The following is an 18,053-nucleotide window of genomic DNA, read 5'->3' as shown; positions in this document are numbered from 1 at the left end:
GTAAGTTATTGTGGGTAGGAGTTGTGCTCGTATAACTTCAACCAGTGGGGCAAGTGAGGGGCCCGTCAGTTTGGAATTGAGGTTTCTCATTGAGGCGGCTAGGGCTATGCCCTTCCTTTTAATTGTATCTCTTTGGGTTACCAAGTGCCCGCCTTTGTTAATGATCACCCCCAAATATTTGTACTGTGTAACTGAGTCTATTCGAGTCTTATCCCAAAACCAGACAGGTATTTTCTTAAGATTCTTTTTAATTGTCATGGTTTTGGGTTTTTCCAGGTTAATATTTAAGTCATTGGCCTCAGAGTATTCAAACGTGATATCAAGAAGACGCTGTAGACCCACCTTCGTTTGGCTGATCAATACTAGGTCATCAGTGTAGAGTAGGCATGGTAGTACTAGGTTCCCAATCTTTGGAGAATGTGAATTGCTGCCATTGAATAGCAGGATCAGATTAGCGAGAAACAGACTAAATAGCTTTGGGGCCAGTACGCAGCCTTTGAGGCTTTTTGTTGTTGGGATTTTCCTCGATAGGGTTGACCCGTCACCCAGCTTTACTTGCACCCAGGTCTTAGTATGCAGATTAATTAACAGGTTCAGTAAAGCCTGGGGAATGCCCCAGCCTGCCGCTTTCAACCAAAGTTTTTGACGATTTACATGATCGAAAGCTGTAATCACGTGTTTGAAAACGAAACATAGTTCATTTAGAAAATGTGCTGAGGATAACTTCTAAAATGTGTCAGATGAAATTAATATCTGCATAATGAAACACTTGAAATGGTAAAATGCTTCGTACCGAGAATAATAATATGTAGATTCACAGTTTTCATTTTGCATTGTGTGATACAAACGTGTAATTCAGAGTGACACATATAACATTTTGTTTTGAAAATGATTAAAACATGCACATAATTTTGTTAGTAGTGCCTAATATTAACATGAAACTTATAATGAAGGTTAATGATTGAATTAATTAAGAGGATTGAAATATTCATATTAAAGTGTGTTTTACATTAAACATAACGTGGTAATGATTCAGCGAATTCTCATGTAGGCCTCAAATTCTTTTTCTTTACTTGTCCGAAAGACAGAATCTAGCTGAAGTAGTCACTTTAAACGCTGTGAGAACTTTTCGTGAAGTTTAATTCTTGAGTTGTGAGACAAAGAAAGCACTCTTTTGATTCAGCAACACTTTTGACAGAAATTTATCGATAAAATGGCAAACCCAGAGAGAGCGCCTGGGAACGGACAGACAGCGAACAAAGTGAATCTTTTTACTTCCCAGGAAAGGATGGAAATATTAAATAGTTGAATTTGATGACTTTGCAAAAGGATTACTTAATGGTTCCGGATTTTTCAGTGAGTTATTGATCTCACCGTGAACAGCACAATGTGGATGACCAATGGAAATAGTATGGAGTCACCAAAATGGGTACTTTGGGCCTGATTACGAAGGCCCACCCTATCGTGGATTGGGACCACCCAACAGGCTGTCGGCAGTCTTGTAGTGAGCATTTTAATGCGACCGCCACCACGGCGGTTGCAATGCCTATATTTTGCAGTTCATTGAATATGTATGGCATTGTGTGGCTAATTATACTAATTGGCTGTTATTAAATCTGATTTCGAAATGCAATTTCATATTTCCTGACCATTCAAATTGAGGTTTTAGATAAACGATTGACATGAGCAAACTTTATCATATTTGAGTCATTCTTGGAGTGGCTTTCCTTGTTTTATGATTTATAAATGTTGGTGAAAATTGTGAATTGGTGATAAAAATGTGTATGTTTTGGGCATTTCTTATTCCAGGTCCTCACAAGGAATTGCCTCACATTCTCTGAATATCCAAGTCCCTGTTAACTCACATAAAAGATCCATTGGAGGACCAATGATTGATTTCAGGTTATTTTATGGGCCCAATGGATGAAAATGATTAGGATTGTAAATTTGTAGTGTGATAAGAAATGTTGCCCATCTTTCTGCTGCATCACTGTCTACAAAAACTATACATCTGCTCATATTAAAGACTCTCTTCGAGCTTCCCTTCTCCAAACCTGAGCAGATACTATCTACTCTGTTCTACTAATTGTGAACACCTACATGGCCAAAGGTATTTTTGCTTCCTGTCTCAGGTTGGAATCAATCACTGCCTTATTCAAGAAAACAAATGTTGGCTCAATAATTTCAGGTCTGATACCAAACTTCCCATCCTTAGAAAAATGATTGAGAAAACAACTTCAGATGCATATGTCAAAAAATAACCAAACAGACATAGTCCAATCTCAATTCCAGTCAAACACAGCAAAGAGACAGACACTTGTCAAATCCCAGATGATATCCTTAACATCTTGGAAAAAGGCAACACCTTCTTGTAGTGCTGAACTTGTCATCAGTGTTCGCCACCATTAGCCACTCTTCTCTGGTAAAGATTATCTCCTGTAGCATGGGTACTGAATGAAGAGTACTAAAGTGATTCAAATCCATCTTCGGGTTCATAGTGCAAATCGTAAAACTCCTCTCATTCATCTCTTCTTCTTCTTCTATGGTTGAAAAGCGTGACACAAGGCTCAGTTCTCTCATCACTTCAAGTTAACATCTACATGGAACCCTTGACTGTGATGTTCTATTACAGGGCCATTTTAATACACCAATATTCTGAAGACATTCCACTGTATATCAAAGGCTCAAACAGACCTTGGCGAAATTTAAATTAAGCTAGCATAATTTCTGTAATTTTGAGGATTTCACATTGTGATTGTTGCCATTGAACCACTTCCCATAACTACACGCATTCACAGTAAAAATGTACTGCAAACATCATAATGATATATTATGTAATGTTTTTAAGTTTTAGTGTGCAGCCGCAGACCGAGCATCAGAGAAAAAAATGTCCACCCTTCTCTGCAAGATCAGGCTCATCCACCAGCACGACCGGGACACGGAGGACCCAAAGCACCACCACCCCTGGTAGCAGGGCTTCCTGAGGGGCAGCAGCAAGGGCAACCAGAAGAGCAGCAGCATCCTTTGCCGGTTCTCCCCTGTCCCAGGGGAAGCGGCAGCAGCAAAGTGAGCCCGGATGAGCTCAAGAACCGGCAGCTGGAGTTCAGCAAGGAGGAACGCTATTGCCCACCAGCCATGGCTGCCAGCAAGCAGGGCAATGATGCAACCAAGGAGGCCCGGCTGCCCGCTGTTAGCGCCTCCAAAACCCCCGAACCGTGCCACCTGACTCCGCAACCTGCAGCACTGCCTCAGGTGCACAGCCGGACGATGACGAAAGAGCTGCAGGACAATCTGCAAGCTAAGGGAGACTTCATCACGGTGGGGCTGGTGGAAGACAGCCTCTTCTATTGGAACGTAAAGCAGTACCAGCTGGAGCTGGACATGAAGGAGATGTGCACAGAGTACATTATGCTCCACCACACCTTCTCGTCTTCCTTCATGCCAGTGCTTAGCCCGCGGCCGGAGAATGGCTGCATGCATGGAGCTGCTCACCCCCACAGGTGGTCCAGCGCCTACATCATGGAGGCCGTCCTGAGCCAGTTCAATGCCAACCCGGTGAAAGGGCAGGTAAGGAAGGGTGTGTGAGTGAGGGTGAACAGAACCACGGCACCGGGCTTTGTGCTGCACCGTGCATTCCTGCAGCCAGGCAAGCAATAGCTCAGTGCATGGGTAAATGTACACTGGCACAGTGAGCCCACTACTTATTCTCTGTGGCAGCCTACTAAATAAGCAAACTGGAGAATAGAGGTAAGCTGGAGAGAGCTGCTTCAGGTAAGTGGAAGGGCACACAAGAAATTAGGGAAGGCCAAAAGTCAGGGGTGTAGCTACCATTGGTGGAGCAGGTGTGCTGGAAACTAGGCACATAGCCCCTACAGGCCAAATGAACCCTGAGAATGCTGTGTTTTATTATCCCAAGAGCAGTCAAAGGTTTCATTTTCCTTGCTTGCACCAGAGCCCATGCAACAAAGAACAATGTCTTAACTGGAGAATATTAGGAGAGTACAATTTAAAGGCAGTGAAGTCAATCACATGGGGGAGGGGAACAAAGGAGGGGAGACAACAGCGTAGGGGTGAGGTAAAGAGAGTCAATTTTATAGTTCTGTAAGTAGTTGAGAGGCACTACAGTACATATATTATACAATGACCATAACACACAAGGTGGGCACTGAGCGTGCTAGTGAGAGGTGGACGGCGCAGTGAAATCATCCAGGTTGAAACGCCGTTGACTACACAGCCTAGAACTCAGGCGTTCTTGTGGTTAATTCAATTACCTGAATAATTTTGTACAGACATTTTGTATATAAACCTGCTTTGTTTTTTGACCACTTTAAATCTTATCCTATCTCGCCGTTCACGCTGTTTTTGCACCCGTGTGTCACTGCGCCGTCCTCCTCTCACTAGCACGTTCAGTGCCCACCTTGTGTGTTATGGTCATTGTATAGTATATGTACTGTAGTGCCTCTCAACTACTTACAGAACTATAAAATTGACTCTGTTTAACTCACCCCTACACTGCAGTCTCCCCTCCTTTGTTCCCCTCCCCCAATGTGATTGACTTCACTGCCTTTAAATTGTCCTCTCCTAATATTCTCCAGTTGAGACATTGTTCTTTGTTGCATACTACGCCCGGTCTCACCTGGGTTAACGGGCTGTACTCCTGTTTATTGCTACGTTGCACCAGGGCCCAGGCATCATTGCTGTTCTACTGCCAACAGTATAGAGACCCTGCTGTGGCAGCCCTGGGAAAGGGAAACAAACAGCACCTCAGAAGGTGGACTTTCCAAGGGAATTAATGTCTGAACAACTTGCCATTGTCTATTGGTATTTATTGGTTTCATTGGTTGTATTAATTGACTAGTAGAATCTTCAGAGGTGGATACTGGCAGCAGCAGGCCCCAGCTGGTGGATGGTGCAGGCGAGAAGCATCCAACAGCCCTCTGGTTCACACCTCATGCTCATCTTACATGCATCCTGATGATGGCCACCTTAGAATTTCGCCTATAATGCACAGAAGGCCCTACAATGCAGTGTTTCCCACTGCTAAGGGTCTCTAGTAGACTTCAGCCTGAAATGAGCACCGTCTACATGACTGTTGGACTTGGCCCTTCTGGCAGGTTCACCCCTGAACTTTTTTGCTTTTTACTGGTGACTTGGTGTGGTAATTTTTTGGTTTCTGCGCACTTTCCCTGTGTCCCAGGGTAAAGTGCGTGCGTGCTCTGAGTGCATGAGGCGAGATAGGCCTGCCCTCCCATAGGAATGCATGGGGAATGTATGTGTCCCTAGTAGTTCCTGATGCGTGGGGTGTGCAGGCCCGAGTTTGGTATGTGCGGACTCGTGGGAGTGAATGCTGCACGATGATGTGTGCGGCGTGCATGTACCTAGTGTGGGAGTGCCACTTCTAGAGGTGGGCACTTCTGTGTGCAGTGTGTCTGTCGCGTGATTGGCTGGTCATGTCATGTGACGGGCTAGGGATTCCCCAGAGTCAGGATGAGTCACCCAGTGGTGAATGGGGAGAGCAGCAGCTAGATGGGTGGGAGGAGTACACCTGGGTCCTGAATAGGACAGGGTTTTCCACACACAATGCTGGCTCCGCCCCCTGTGGTGCGACTGACGACCCTAGCCCTGCCAGTGAATAGAGTGAGGGGCTGATCACGTCAAGGGTGCTCCCCAACCAGCTGCGACTGGTTTTCCCCCTCACCCTGAACCCAGAACAAAGGGTTTTGCTGTATAAAAATGGGGCTGTGTCCCCACAGAAACTGTTCTCTGCCAGGATCTACCTGAGGGGGGCTGCTGCTGCTGCCGCTGGACCAGAGGACCGCCACTTGGACTACCTCCCTGCCTGGAGGCCCAGTGAGCTGGCTCTGGGTCCAGCCTTGCCCCCCACCCCTGCCTTGCTGTGTGCAGGGGAGGACTTTGCTGGACTTTTGTGCTTATTTTCCCCTAAGCGCTGGGAGCGCTTTATTTGTATCCCTAAAGCGCCTGGGAGCTTCTATTGGCCTTTAGCGCTGAAAGCGCTTTCACTTTTGATCCCTAACGCTAGGAGCGCTTTATTTCTGCTAGCCGGTGCCCACCCGGCGTTTGCCCCGTTTTTGCCGATTCTAGAGTCTCCTGGCAGGTGCCCACCCTGCCAGGGACATTGCTGTAACTGTAAGCGGGTGCCCCCCCCTCCGAAACATCGTTCTATCATCCCGAGGGAGCCTACCCCTCTGGTTGCCGAGTTGTAGAATCACCGCCGCGGCCGGGCTTGTAGGAAGTCAGGCAGGCCGGGGGCGGGACTCCGGGACATCCGGAACAGGAAACAGGAGGGCGGGAGCCTACCCCGCCTCCCTCCGACGACGCACGGCTAATTTCGAGCCCCGGAGCAGGCAGGAGCCTACCCTGCGCCCCGGGGCACTCGGGAGGAAAAGCGCTGTGTCCCCCACCCAGGCGGGAGCCCACCCCGCGCTGGACGGCGCCGAAGGTAGGGAGGAAAAGCAGCAGTGGTTGGCGGGGCTCCCGTGAGGAGGAGAGAGCCCCGCGCCTACCCCGGAGGAGGCGCCCCCGCCGTGAGGAGTCCTGCGTCTGTCCGGTGAGTGGGGGCTGAGTGAGGAGCTTCCGTAGGGCTCCTCCGTATCCTTTCCCTATCCCCTCCACCATACGGGGGCATTCTCTGACCAGCAGAGCGGCCCCGGAAGGCAGCGGGCCGCTCCCGCGTTTCTGGGGGCATTGTTCAAAGGGGCCCATTGTCGTTCAGAGCCTGCGAGGCTCACGAGTCCCCCGTGGAGGGCTCCAACGAAGGGGCCATTATTTCTCGAGCCTAGAAGGCTCTGGGGGGCATTTCCAGCTGTCTGAGCCCACGAGGCTCCAACGAAGGAGCACAGTATTATTTAGAGCCTGCGAGGCTCTAGGGGGCATTTCATTTGTTTCAGAGCCCTGGGAGGCTCCAACGTTGGCCCCAGCATTTCTCCAGTTGCCCAGCACTTAGTGGGCAACTGCTACGTGTAGGTTGTGCTTTGTGCGCGCTGGTTGGCGCAGCCTGCGCCGGCACGCCCTGACTTTTCTGGACGCAGGGCGTCCTTGCCCCTACTAGGCCAGTTGGCCCAGGGACTGCCACAGATAGTGGCTAATGTGAGTTTTTGCGCCATTGTACCTTTCCTGCACCTCTGAATGTGGTTATGCGTCATGTGCTTTGCTTTACACCTCTGAATGTTATGCATCATGTGTTTATGTGCTTAGACCCCTACAGGTAGAGTGATACTTAGGTGGTTGTTTTCTCCCTAGTACAGGTGGTGCTAGTGAGGTCCTGATTCCCTGCGCAATATTTTCCTAAGGTGGTTAGGGTTGCGTAGGTGGTACTTACCTGATACCAGTAGTTACTGGTTGTGTGCTACATATGTTATTTTGTACTACAGTATTATTCCTATGTTCTAAAAAGTGCTAATTCCTGACAGTGGTCCAGGTGGCCCTGTCCCCTGTATATATAATCCCTTGTAAATTCTGCCCGTGCCTGTTGGCACATTGTAGAGTGTGTGTTTTTATCTAATGTGTTGTGTATAATACAAAGGCTATTTTTATAGAATACCTTGTGTGGAGTTTCCTTTGGGGTGGGCCTTGGGTGTTGTTGCTGGGTGCGCGCGCAAACGCTTTACACATCGCCTCAGGGATAAGCCTGACTGCTCGTGCCAAGCTACCAAGGGGGTGAGCAGGGGTTATCTTTGGCGTGTAACTCCCCAGCCCTGACTAGAGTGGTGGTTTCTGTCTGGCTTTGGCGCAAGCCCTAGCCAACCAGAAATCCCATTTCTAACATTGGTGATCAGCGGTGGGATTTGGACTTGCGTTTGCGCTGTACCGCAGCGGCAACTGGCCGCACTACAAAACTCTGCATTTAGATAAATCACATGGTATAGGGATTATTGTTCTAAGATTGTTTTTAATTGTCATTTCTTTGGAAATGTGTTTTTGTGCACTGTGAGTTAGGTGTCCCTAGCTCGGGAGGGTAGATCATCCCCCTTAGTGCATTGTGTTTTCTGGATTCACCAGAGGGTGGGATCCAGTGGTGGCAGCGTAATAGTGTCCAGTACATTTGTCCCCCGCCCTGCGCCCAGAGTTGGTACCTGTGTCACGTGGTGGTCAGGTTGAGGAATCAGGGGTGGTAGAAACTGCCTTACCAGTCCGAGGGGAGGGTTGTGTGTGTGGATGAATGGTGTGTGGCACTAGGCAAGTGAGTGTGAGTTCTCTGGGTTAGAGAGCTTGCTGAATCTTTTTGTGAATTGTGTGCTCCTGTTAGGCTCAGACCCCTAGGTTCCCTGTGTAATCTTTCACCAGAACGTCCGCTAGAATGGAGCCTGCTTTTGATCTCAGTGATCTAATTTATTACAGTAGGCAGGAGTTGGAAATGTTCTGTAGAGAGAGAGACATAGGGGTGAGAGAGTCAGACACTGTGTACGAACTTAGGAGCCACATGATCCAGTGGGTTAAGAGGCAAAGGGATCTTGAGCGCAGTAGAGAAAGGGCCCGGGCCTCACACCTGGAGGGTGGTGGGTCTGTGGGAAGCCCTGAAAATTCCAAAGAGGAGGAAGAAGATGACAGTACCTGGACGCCCGTAGAGAGTGAGGACCCCATAGGTAGGGCGTCCCTTACTGGGTACAGCGTAGGAGGCAGCGCCTCATCCCTTTCCCTGTCCCCAGAGGAGTGGGAAGATAGGAGGAAAGAAAGGGAGCACCAGCTGGCGTTAGAAAAGCTCAGGTTAGAGCATGCTCAGGCTATGGCGCAGCTGGAGGTCAAGAAGCAACAGCTAGAGACTGAGAGGGTCTTGGCGCAGGAGAGGATAGAGAAGGCTGAGAGGGCCTCCACCAGAGGCAAAGTAGCTCTGGGGGGTAGACTATCCCCTGCGCGCAGTCTTAGTTTTCTGGGCTCCCCAGGGAGGGTTGAGTCCAGTTGTAGTAGCCATATAGATTCCAGTGCAGGAAATCCCAGTCACAGTTCCCCCACTCTGGTACCTGTTCCCCAGGAGGAGGAGTTAAGGTTAAAATTCAGGGGCAGTAGGAAACTGTCTCACCAGTCTTGGGAGGAGTTTGTGGATGGATGTGAGAATGCACTGTTTGCGTGGTTAGGAGATCCCACAGGAGCTGATTATGATAAACTGTGTGATCTGGTTCTCAAAGAACACCTGCTCAGTTGTTGTGTGCCGGGGTTGCGCCAACACCTGTTGGGGTGTGGATTGTCTGAGCCATTTGAGCTTGGAGATGAAGCAGAGCGCTGGGAAAGTGCTAGAGGTCCTCTAGTGTCATTAGTGAGTGATTCCAACAATAGTGGGTCAGAGATCCTCCAGCCCAGCGTGGTGGAGGAGGCTCAGTGTAGCCCAGCTAGGTCCCAGGATAGCGAGGAGGGTGTAGGGGCTCACTGCCTGGCTCAGTGGAGCAGGAGTGAGGGGGTGACCGAGGGTCCCCAGACGCCCGAAACCCTGCCTCAGGACTTGGATGGTTTCATGAGGGAACACCAAGTTGGGAACCTAGGCTGTCCTGTTAGTCCACTTGAGGAAGATCTCTTAGTGAGTGGAGGACCTGGAGCGCCTGTAAACAGGGCTCCTGTGGTTCTTGAGTCTGGCAGTACCGCTCCGGTAGGGAGGGTACAGGAGTCCAGTGTGAGGAGTGATTGGGGGATGAGTTTCCCAGTGGAAGAGCCTGTGGGTCAGGGACTACCCAGTTGGGCTAGGATCCCGTGTAGTGACCAGGGTGGCACCACTTCTGTTCTGGGGGATCTCCGCGCACTGTCAGGTGGACAGGGGACGGGAGATCAGCGCCAGACAGACAGTCGCTCGACATATGTGTCATTTGATAGCCTCAGGGGGATGGAGTGGAAATCCCCAGAAGTCCTGGAGTGCCAGGCAATTATTCCACCAAAGGTTCTAGGCCGGAGGTTGGGAGGCCAGGTTCAGGATCAGCCTGACCTGAAGGGTGGGACGTCTGTAACCAGCGTCCCGACCAGTTCTTCTTCCAGAGGTACCGCCCCAGTTGGTAGGGAGCAGGGCTCTGGAAGGGGGTGCAGAGGGTGGGAGAGCCCACCTCTGCCCCCGGTACAACCTGAGGGGTTAAACCCTGGGTTGGAATGGCGTTCTAGGTGTACCCCTCGCCAGAGGAGGAGGAACCCTAGGAGAAGAGGTAAGGGGAGGAGAGCCTTCCCTGAGACTCCTGGTCCGCCTGAGGGTGTAGACCCTAGGCTGGAGAACCAGTGGCAGTCTAGTCCTGTCTTGCAGAGAGGAAGAGTGGAGAATGGCTGCTATGTGCCAGGGGTTACTACCCCCCACTCTGTGATTAGGCAAAGACCGGTGGCACCTGGGTGGCCTAGGGCCTGGTCTTGGCTGCGGACAGCTTGGGAGTACCAGTGGGGTAGCCCAGTTGGTCCAGACAGTGGTGTTAGAAAGAATTCCATGGGTTCACGGTGGCGTAGAACCGGAGGGTGTCCCTGCAGTTGCGGGCCCGCGTCCGTGTTCTATCGCCCCAAGCAGGGAAGTCCATCACGGTGGTGATTGGTCTGCCCTGCGTTTTGGCTGGAAGGGGGTTGTGTTGGACTTGGCCCTTCTGGCAGGTTCACCCCTGAACTTTTTTGCTTTTTACTGGTGACTTGGTGTGGTAAGTTTTTGGTTTCTGCGCACTTTCCCTGTGTCCCAGGGTAAAGTGCGTGCGTGCTCTGAGTGCATGAGGCGAGATAGGCCTGCCCTCCCATAGGAATGCATGGGGAATGTATGTGTCCCTAGTAGTTCCTGATGCGTGGGGTGTGCAGGCCCGAGTTTGGTATGTGCGGACTCGTGGGAGTGAATGCTGCGCGATGATGTGTGCGGCGTGCATGTACCTAGTGTGGGAGTGCCACTTCTAGACGTGGGCACTTCTGTGTGCAGTGTGTCTGTCGCGTGATTGGCTGGTCATGTCATGTGACGGGCTAGGGATTCCCCAGAGTCAGGATGAGTCACCCAGTGGTGAATGGGGAGATCAGCAGCTAGATGGGTGGGAGGAGTACACCTGGGTCCTGAATAGGACAGGGTTTTCCACACACAATGCTGGCTCCGCCCCCTGTGGTGCGACTGACAACCCTAGCCCTGCCAGTGAATAGAGTGAGGGGCTGAGCACATCAAGGGTGCTCCCCAACCAGCTGCGACTGGTTTTCCCCCTCACCCTGAACCCAGAACAAAGGGTTTTGCTGTATAAAAATGGGGCTGTGTCCCCACAGAAACTGTTCTCTGCCAGGATCTACCTGAGGGGGGCTGCTGCTGCTGCCGCTGGACCAGAGGACCGCCACTTGGACTACCTCCCTGCCTGGAGGCCCAGTGAGCTGGCTCTGGGTCCAGCCTTGCCCCCCACCCCTGCCTTGCTGTGTGCAGGGGAGGACTTTGCTGGACTTTTGTGCTTATTTTCCCCTAAGCGCTGGGAGCGCTTTATTTGTATCCCTAAAGCGCCTGGGAGCTTCTATTGGCCTTTAGCGCTGAAAGCGCTTTCACTTTTGATCCCTAGCGCTAGGAGCGCTTTATTTCTGCTAGCCGGTGCCCACCCGGCGTTTGCCCCGTTTTTGCCGATTCTAGAGTCTCCTGGCAGGTGCCCACCCTGCCAGGGACATTGCTGTAACTGTAAGCGGGTGCCCCCCCCCCCGCGAAACATTGTTCTATCATCCCGAGGGAGCCTACCCCTCTGGTTGCCGAGTTGTAGAATCACCGCCGCGGCCGGGCTTGTAGGAAGTCAGGCAGGCCGGGGGCGGGACTCCGGGACATCCGGAACAGGAAACAGGAGGGCGGGAGCCTACCCCGCCTCCCTCCGATGACTCACAGCTAATTTTGAGCCCCGGAGCAGGCAGGAGCCTACCCTGCGCCCCGGGGCACTCGGGAGGAAAAGCGCCGTGTCCCCCACCCAGGCGGGAGCCCACCCCGCGCTGGACGGCGCCGAAGGTAGGGAGGAAAAGCAGCAGTGGTTGGCGGGGCTCCCGTGAGGAGGAGAGAGCCCCGCGCCTACCCCGGAGGAGGCGCCCCCGCCGTGAGGAGTCCTGCGTCTGTCCGGTGAGTGGGGGCTGAGTGAGGAGCTCCCGTAGGGCTCCTCCGTATCCTTTCCCTATCCCCTCCACCATACGGGGGCATTCTCTGACCAGCAGAGCGGCCCCGGAAGGCAGCGGGCCGCTCCCACGTTTCTGGGGGCATTGTTCAAAGGAGCCCATTGTCGTTCAGAGCCTGCGAGGCTCACGAGTCCCCCGTGGGGGGCTCCAACGAAGGGGCCAATATTTCTCGAGCCTAGAAGGCTCTGGGGGGCATTTCCAGCTGTCTGAGCCCACGAGGCTCCAACGAAGGAGCACAGTATTATTTAGAGCCTGCGAGGCTCTAGGGGGCATTTCATTTGTTTCAGAGCCCTGGGAGGCTCCAACGTTGGCCCCAGCATTTCTCCAGTTGCCCAGCACTTAGTGGGCAACTGCTACGTGTAGGTTGTGCTTTGTGCGCGCTGGTTGGCGCAGCCTGCGCCGGCGCGCCCTGACTTTTCTGGACGCAGGGCGTCCTTGCCCCTACTAGGCCAGTTGGCCCAGGGACTGCCACAGATAGTGGCTAATGTGAGTTTTTGCGCCATTGTACCTTTCCTGCACCTCTGAATGTGGTTATGCGTCATGTGGTTTGCTTTACACCTCTGAATGTTATGCATCATGTGTTTATGTGCTTAGACCCCTACAGGTAGAGTGATACTTAGGTGGTTGTTTTCTCCCTAGTACAGGTGGTGCTAGTGAGGTCCTGATTCCCTGCACAATATTTTCCTAAGGTGGTTAGGGTTGCGTAGGTGGTACTTACCTGATACCAGTAGTTACTGGTTGTGTGCTACATATGTTATTTTGTACTACAGTATTATTCCTATGTTCTAAAAAGTGCTAATTCCTGACAGTGGTCCAGGTGGCCCTGTCCCCTGTATATATAATCCCTTGTAAATTCTGCCCGTGCCTGTTGGCACATTGTAGAGTGTGTGTTTTTATCTAATGTGTTGTGTATAATACAAAGGCTATTTTTATAGAATACCTTGTGTGGAGTTTCCTTTGTGGTGGGCCTTGGGTGTTGTTGCTGGGTGCGCGCGCAAACGCTTTACACATCGCCTCAGGGATAAGCCTGACTGCTCGTGCCAAGCTACCAAGGGGGTGAGCAGGGGTTATCTTTGGCGTGTAACTCCCCAGCCCTGACTAGAGTGGTGGTTTCTGTCTGGCTTTGGCGCAAGCCCTAGCCAACCAGAAATCCCATTTCTAACAATGACTATTAGGCCCCTGACCAACTTTTGGTAAGAGGGTTCCATTGCTTTTTCTTCCCCCTCTCAACTCCAGCAAAGTGGGCTAACAACTCACAATAACAGCCTCGCTGGACAGAGTGCCACACTGCCATAGTCTGGTAAAGGGGGCCGGTAAGGTCAGTGGAGAAGCGGTGAGGGTAGCATAACCCATGTAACCCAACCAACCCTGGGCACTATAGGCATGAAAAGCCCATTGGCAGACAAAACGTGAGTGGGTGGGGACGAACTGAAATAATACTGCTTTCAGCAGGCTTGGTGTTTTTACTTTCCAGCTGTTCTGTAAGGAGGGCACCTTCGCCCCACCTTGATTAGTTTCTCATTAATGTCAAGAGACAACACTACAAAAAAATATCTGCAAAAACACCCATTCTTAGTGAGATGTTGAACATCAGCGCTGCCTGGGCCACTTGGCAGAGTCTGGTATTCGGGGTGAGCGATCCCCCTTTATCTGTGCATGATCTATTGGGGTGCATCATGGTATTGTCATATTTGGAAGCTGGTTGTGACTTGTCATCCGTGGGATGCAAGAGGGGTGCTCTCTCCATCCCCGGGTGAGACGGATGACAGAAGCTGTCCAAGCTGGCCTGGATCTGCTGAGTCATGGAGGTGCAGGTTTTGGCCAACAAAGCAGAAGTAAGGGTGGGCACCTCCAGAGATGATTCTAGAGGCGTGGAGTCAGGGCCAGTGCTAGGCATGGGCAGTGTGGGCAGCTGCCCATGGCCTTGCAATCAGCCCACAAGCATGGGGCCCCACGCCAGTTTAACACACCAACAGCCCTCACCAACGGCCGATTCAATTAGAAGAAAGGCGTCTCTTTGAAACTGGGCCCATGTGAGGGAGGGAAGGGGGCCCTCCCTGGGCTTCTTAGGGATGGTGCCCCAGTTGCAAGGAGACAGATTTTGCAGATGTGTCCTACAATTAGGCCTCCTGCCCAGCTGCCCATTCAGAGACACTGTGGGACGCCCATTGTCAGCACTTCAGTGCCCACAGGTTTAACTCTCAGCCCCCAAGCAATTCTCACACCTTCAGCCCAAAATGGGCTGTAAAAGAGGTGCTTATTGGTGGCTGAGAGGAGGAGCTGCTGCCCAGGAAGAGTCTCCACAAAGAAGCTTTCCAAGCCCAGAAGGTGTCACGTATGCAAATTAGAGGAGCCTCGCACATTCCCTTTCGACCGAGGGCCCCAAAAATCCTAGAACCAGGCCCTGCGTGCAGTGCATTACATGGCACGCACGATATTGCGCATGGTTTGCAGGCCTTGGCGCTCTAAACGACAAGATCCTTTTCTTTTATGAAAACTCCTCACAGACAACGTGGTTCCTTTAGTCTTGGGTATGCCACTGTGTTCATGAAAACACGCAATTAATTTATCAGAACTCTTACAGCATTTCATTGAAAGCACGAGCATATTTGCAGTGTCGCTTGTTGGACTGGAGTTCCCTCATGCACAGCACACTATAGCGCCCGAGCAAAATATCAATTCAGCTGGTAGACGTTCCCGTGAGGTGACGTCTGCTTATCCTCTGTATAGTGGTCCTATCAGAAGTGACAAGCATAGTTATAAAAACTGGCACATGCACTCAATGAACAAGTCTTGATTCGGTCTCATAAGGTAAAAGTGTTCCAAAGGATCATTGCTTTGTATGTTGTGTTTTCAGTTTGAAATAGCGTGCAACTCGCCAAAGGACTGAAAGTGTAGGAGTCACATGCATGGGCGTAGGAACTGTGGGGGACGCGGGGGACATATCCCCCCCAGATTTTGGAGTGGGGGGGACGCAGGGGACAAGGGTGGGGGGGACGAGGGGACACGCACATTTCCCTTATCCCTCCTGAGAGGGAGATTAGCAGGCCATTATTAGCGCACGAAAAAAAGTGCGGGCGGAGCTGCGTGACCTAATGGCCTTGCACTTGACCTGGCGCCTCTCGTTACCTGTCTGTGAGCCGCCAATGATCCGATAGTCACAGCATAATGTGACGTCAGAGGCTACTCGCCCCCCTGCCTATGACCTTTTGAACTCTGTGTGGCGCAGCACCCCTGAGGCTCCAGGAATTATTTATTTCTCACCTCTGCTGCCTGTAGCCAGTGCACGGATTGATTTGCTGACTGACCCGACCTGTCCTCGGACTCCTCGCCCCCGTGTCTGTTGATGGCTTGAAGACGGAAGGGCTGCAGCAGCACGCTCCCACGAAGTGTGAGGTCCCTCCTGCGTGAGTACCTATCCCATCGAAGTGACTGACTTTCAGTTCGGTTAACTTGTAAGTAAAGCCAAGGGCTGTTACACTGCATTCATCTGTCAGGCTGTTGTACTCGTTTTTCCCCCTCCCTCATTCTTGCTTTCTCGTTGCGCCTCTTCCTCTCTTCTGTTCTGTGACTCCACGTTAAGTTTGCTGTTTGCTGAACTTTTTATTTTACGTGACATTGACATGTGATCAGCCAGGTGTGATATGACAGTGAAAATGTTGTGCGGCCCATCTGGTGTAACGGGGTCCTGCCTTTCCGCATAATTCTGGTAACAACAAATTGTAAGACATATCATTGGTTCTAGGGTAACATCCCCTCACGATACAGCTGGCAGCGCTGACTCAGCCTTTCAACTTTGAGAGGATGAAAAAATGTATCTTTGAGTTATATATTAATAACAACAAGTATTCCATAACCTAGAGACACTTTTGGTGCAAGTTTGTGTTATGTGATAGCCGCCTTCCCCACAGCGTCTATTTTACAGAGCACGCAGCGCCCTGACTCTGCACGAGGCGCTATTAGGGGAGCAGGGTCGGTAAGTCGCTTGGCCAGGCCCCGACAGATGGATTTGGGTAAAGGTCGGTGAGGGCCCCAGAGTCCGATACTTTTCTGAAATCCATGCTGCCAGGGTCCAGTCGCAGGTGAGATGAGGCGCGGGGCATTCAGGGAACATTACAAGGATATGGGGGGCTTCAACCCGCTTTCTCCCATCTAAATGAAGTCTGCGACCACTCTCTTGCGGAGCTTCATCAGAGACATGTCAGCCTGTCTGTCTCTGCAGAAAGGGTTCATTAAAGATCTCTCAGGCCCCATGGGCGAGGCTGTCTATAAATAGCGACCACTACTACAGGCAGAGAGAGCTTCAGTGCACCTGACAGCTGTCGCAAAACATCATGATTTTCTGGAAGGGCCCACTGGGGTTGAGGAGCTGAACAGCACGTTATGGTAGAGTGACGTACACTGGCACGTGTACGTGCATACGATGCAACGCTGCCAATAACTGACAGAGACAGGAACTATGAGGATGTGCCCAGGATCACAGTAGTGAGTCACGAAGGGAAGCTGGGATGTGATGTCAGGCCTCAGGGTTCTATGATCTCCAAACCAGACACCAGACACCAGACCAAGCCATCTTCCTTATCATTAATTCTGTTATATGCTGCAAAACACCTTACATGTTTGTTTTGCACATATATATTGTTAACCAATTACAGTTTGTAAATAGGAGAAACAACCGTGCCTGGGAAAAAGATCTGTGATTCTCAAGGTGTCACATAGGTACTCTACATCTGAAGCTTTAGACATCTGCTCTATCCCAGGAGCTACAAAAAGTGGCCACAAACTCTCAGGTACATGTATTTATGAGCTATTTATCTATATATATAGCGCTCAAATCCTAGGCTGTGCAATAAGGCGCAGGGGTCTTCCCATGACGTCCCAGTTGTTTTCAGGCAATGGTGGACACACTTTGTAGGTCTGGCTTGAGAGCGCAGCCGTCACCGGACTTGATGGGATGAAAAAGCGAGCTTTTGGAACCATACAGAGAGGGGCTGTGGCTCTGCTCAGTGTTGACCTACCCAAGCACAGCTTTTGATTTGGCCAACGGTGTGTGCTTCCACTGAAAGAGTCCGTACCCTCTGGTCATCTGCATGCACCAGGGCTCTTTATCAAGTCAAGCCAGTGTTTACAAAGAAGCTTGCCCTTTGGGGCCGACCAAACCGTCAGCGCACTCATCGTGGTCAAGCCACTCCTTGCCTTGACTCCTGCAGGACCGCCTGCCCCCAACCAGGCATACCCTTCTGCTTACTCGCAGTGCGAGAAATAGAAACATAAAACGGTATTTAAACTACCATTTTGTGTTTCTGCTTCTCGCACTGCGCGAAAGCAGTGGGGCGACGCTCCGACGCCCATGTGGAGCAGGCGCCCCTGGTTATTTCTATCACCATCTCTCCCCCTACATTTATAAATGCTCCGGTGTCAGTAACTCTGGGTAGCAACGACCAGGTACCATAAGGTATACCCTAATAAGGACCTTAGTGGCATAGAGCAACATGGAAGACATTACCTCTTTAAGTTATACCAGTATCGTCTTTTGAGGCTGAGAGAAGTTTCAGTGGCCTCCGCCGATTGAAAACTTGGTTAAGATCAACTATGTCTCAAAAAAGACTGAATCATGTTGCCATATGCAACATACATAAAGAGATGATGGAGTGAGTTGACCTACATACAATAGCGAAAGAATTTGTCCTCTGCACTGAACGGCGCAAGAAATTGTTTGGCTTTTCAAAATTAAGTTCATAATTTTATTACAGATTCCTGCAGCAAGAAAAACAATTTCTAATTAGTCCAATTGCATTTTGAGATGTAGGAATGTCGCTAAGAGCATTTCGTTTATTATTCCTTTTTTCGTCCCACCTTTGTTTTCTTGGTGCATGAAGATGCAAGATTCATATACATATTTACTTCCCATTTGGTCTTTATTGTGAATGTAAATAAAAATAAAGCATACTTGCAGACTGTGACTACTTGCCTGCCTT

At 50.7% G+C, this 18,053-nt stretch overlaps 1 pseudogene; it reads left to right on the top strand.

The window, feature by feature from the left end:
• Nucleotides 1-2,887: 2,887 nt before the first annotated feature.
• Nucleotides 2,888-3,585, top strand: LOC146797535 (ubiquitin-conjugating enzyme E2 Q2-like; annotated as a pseudogene).
• Nucleotides 3,586-18,053: the final 14,468 nt, after the last annotated feature.

This window comes from Triturus cristatus, chromosome 9, assembly GCF_964204655.1.
Source record: "Triturus cristatus chromosome 9, aTriCri1.1, whole genome shotgun sequence".
In the NCBI taxonomy this organism is placed as follows: domain Eukaryota; kingdom Metazoa; phylum Chordata; class Amphibia; order Caudata; family Salamandridae; genus Triturus; species Triturus cristatus.
This window is presented reverse-complemented; position numbering and strand designations above follow the sequence as displayed.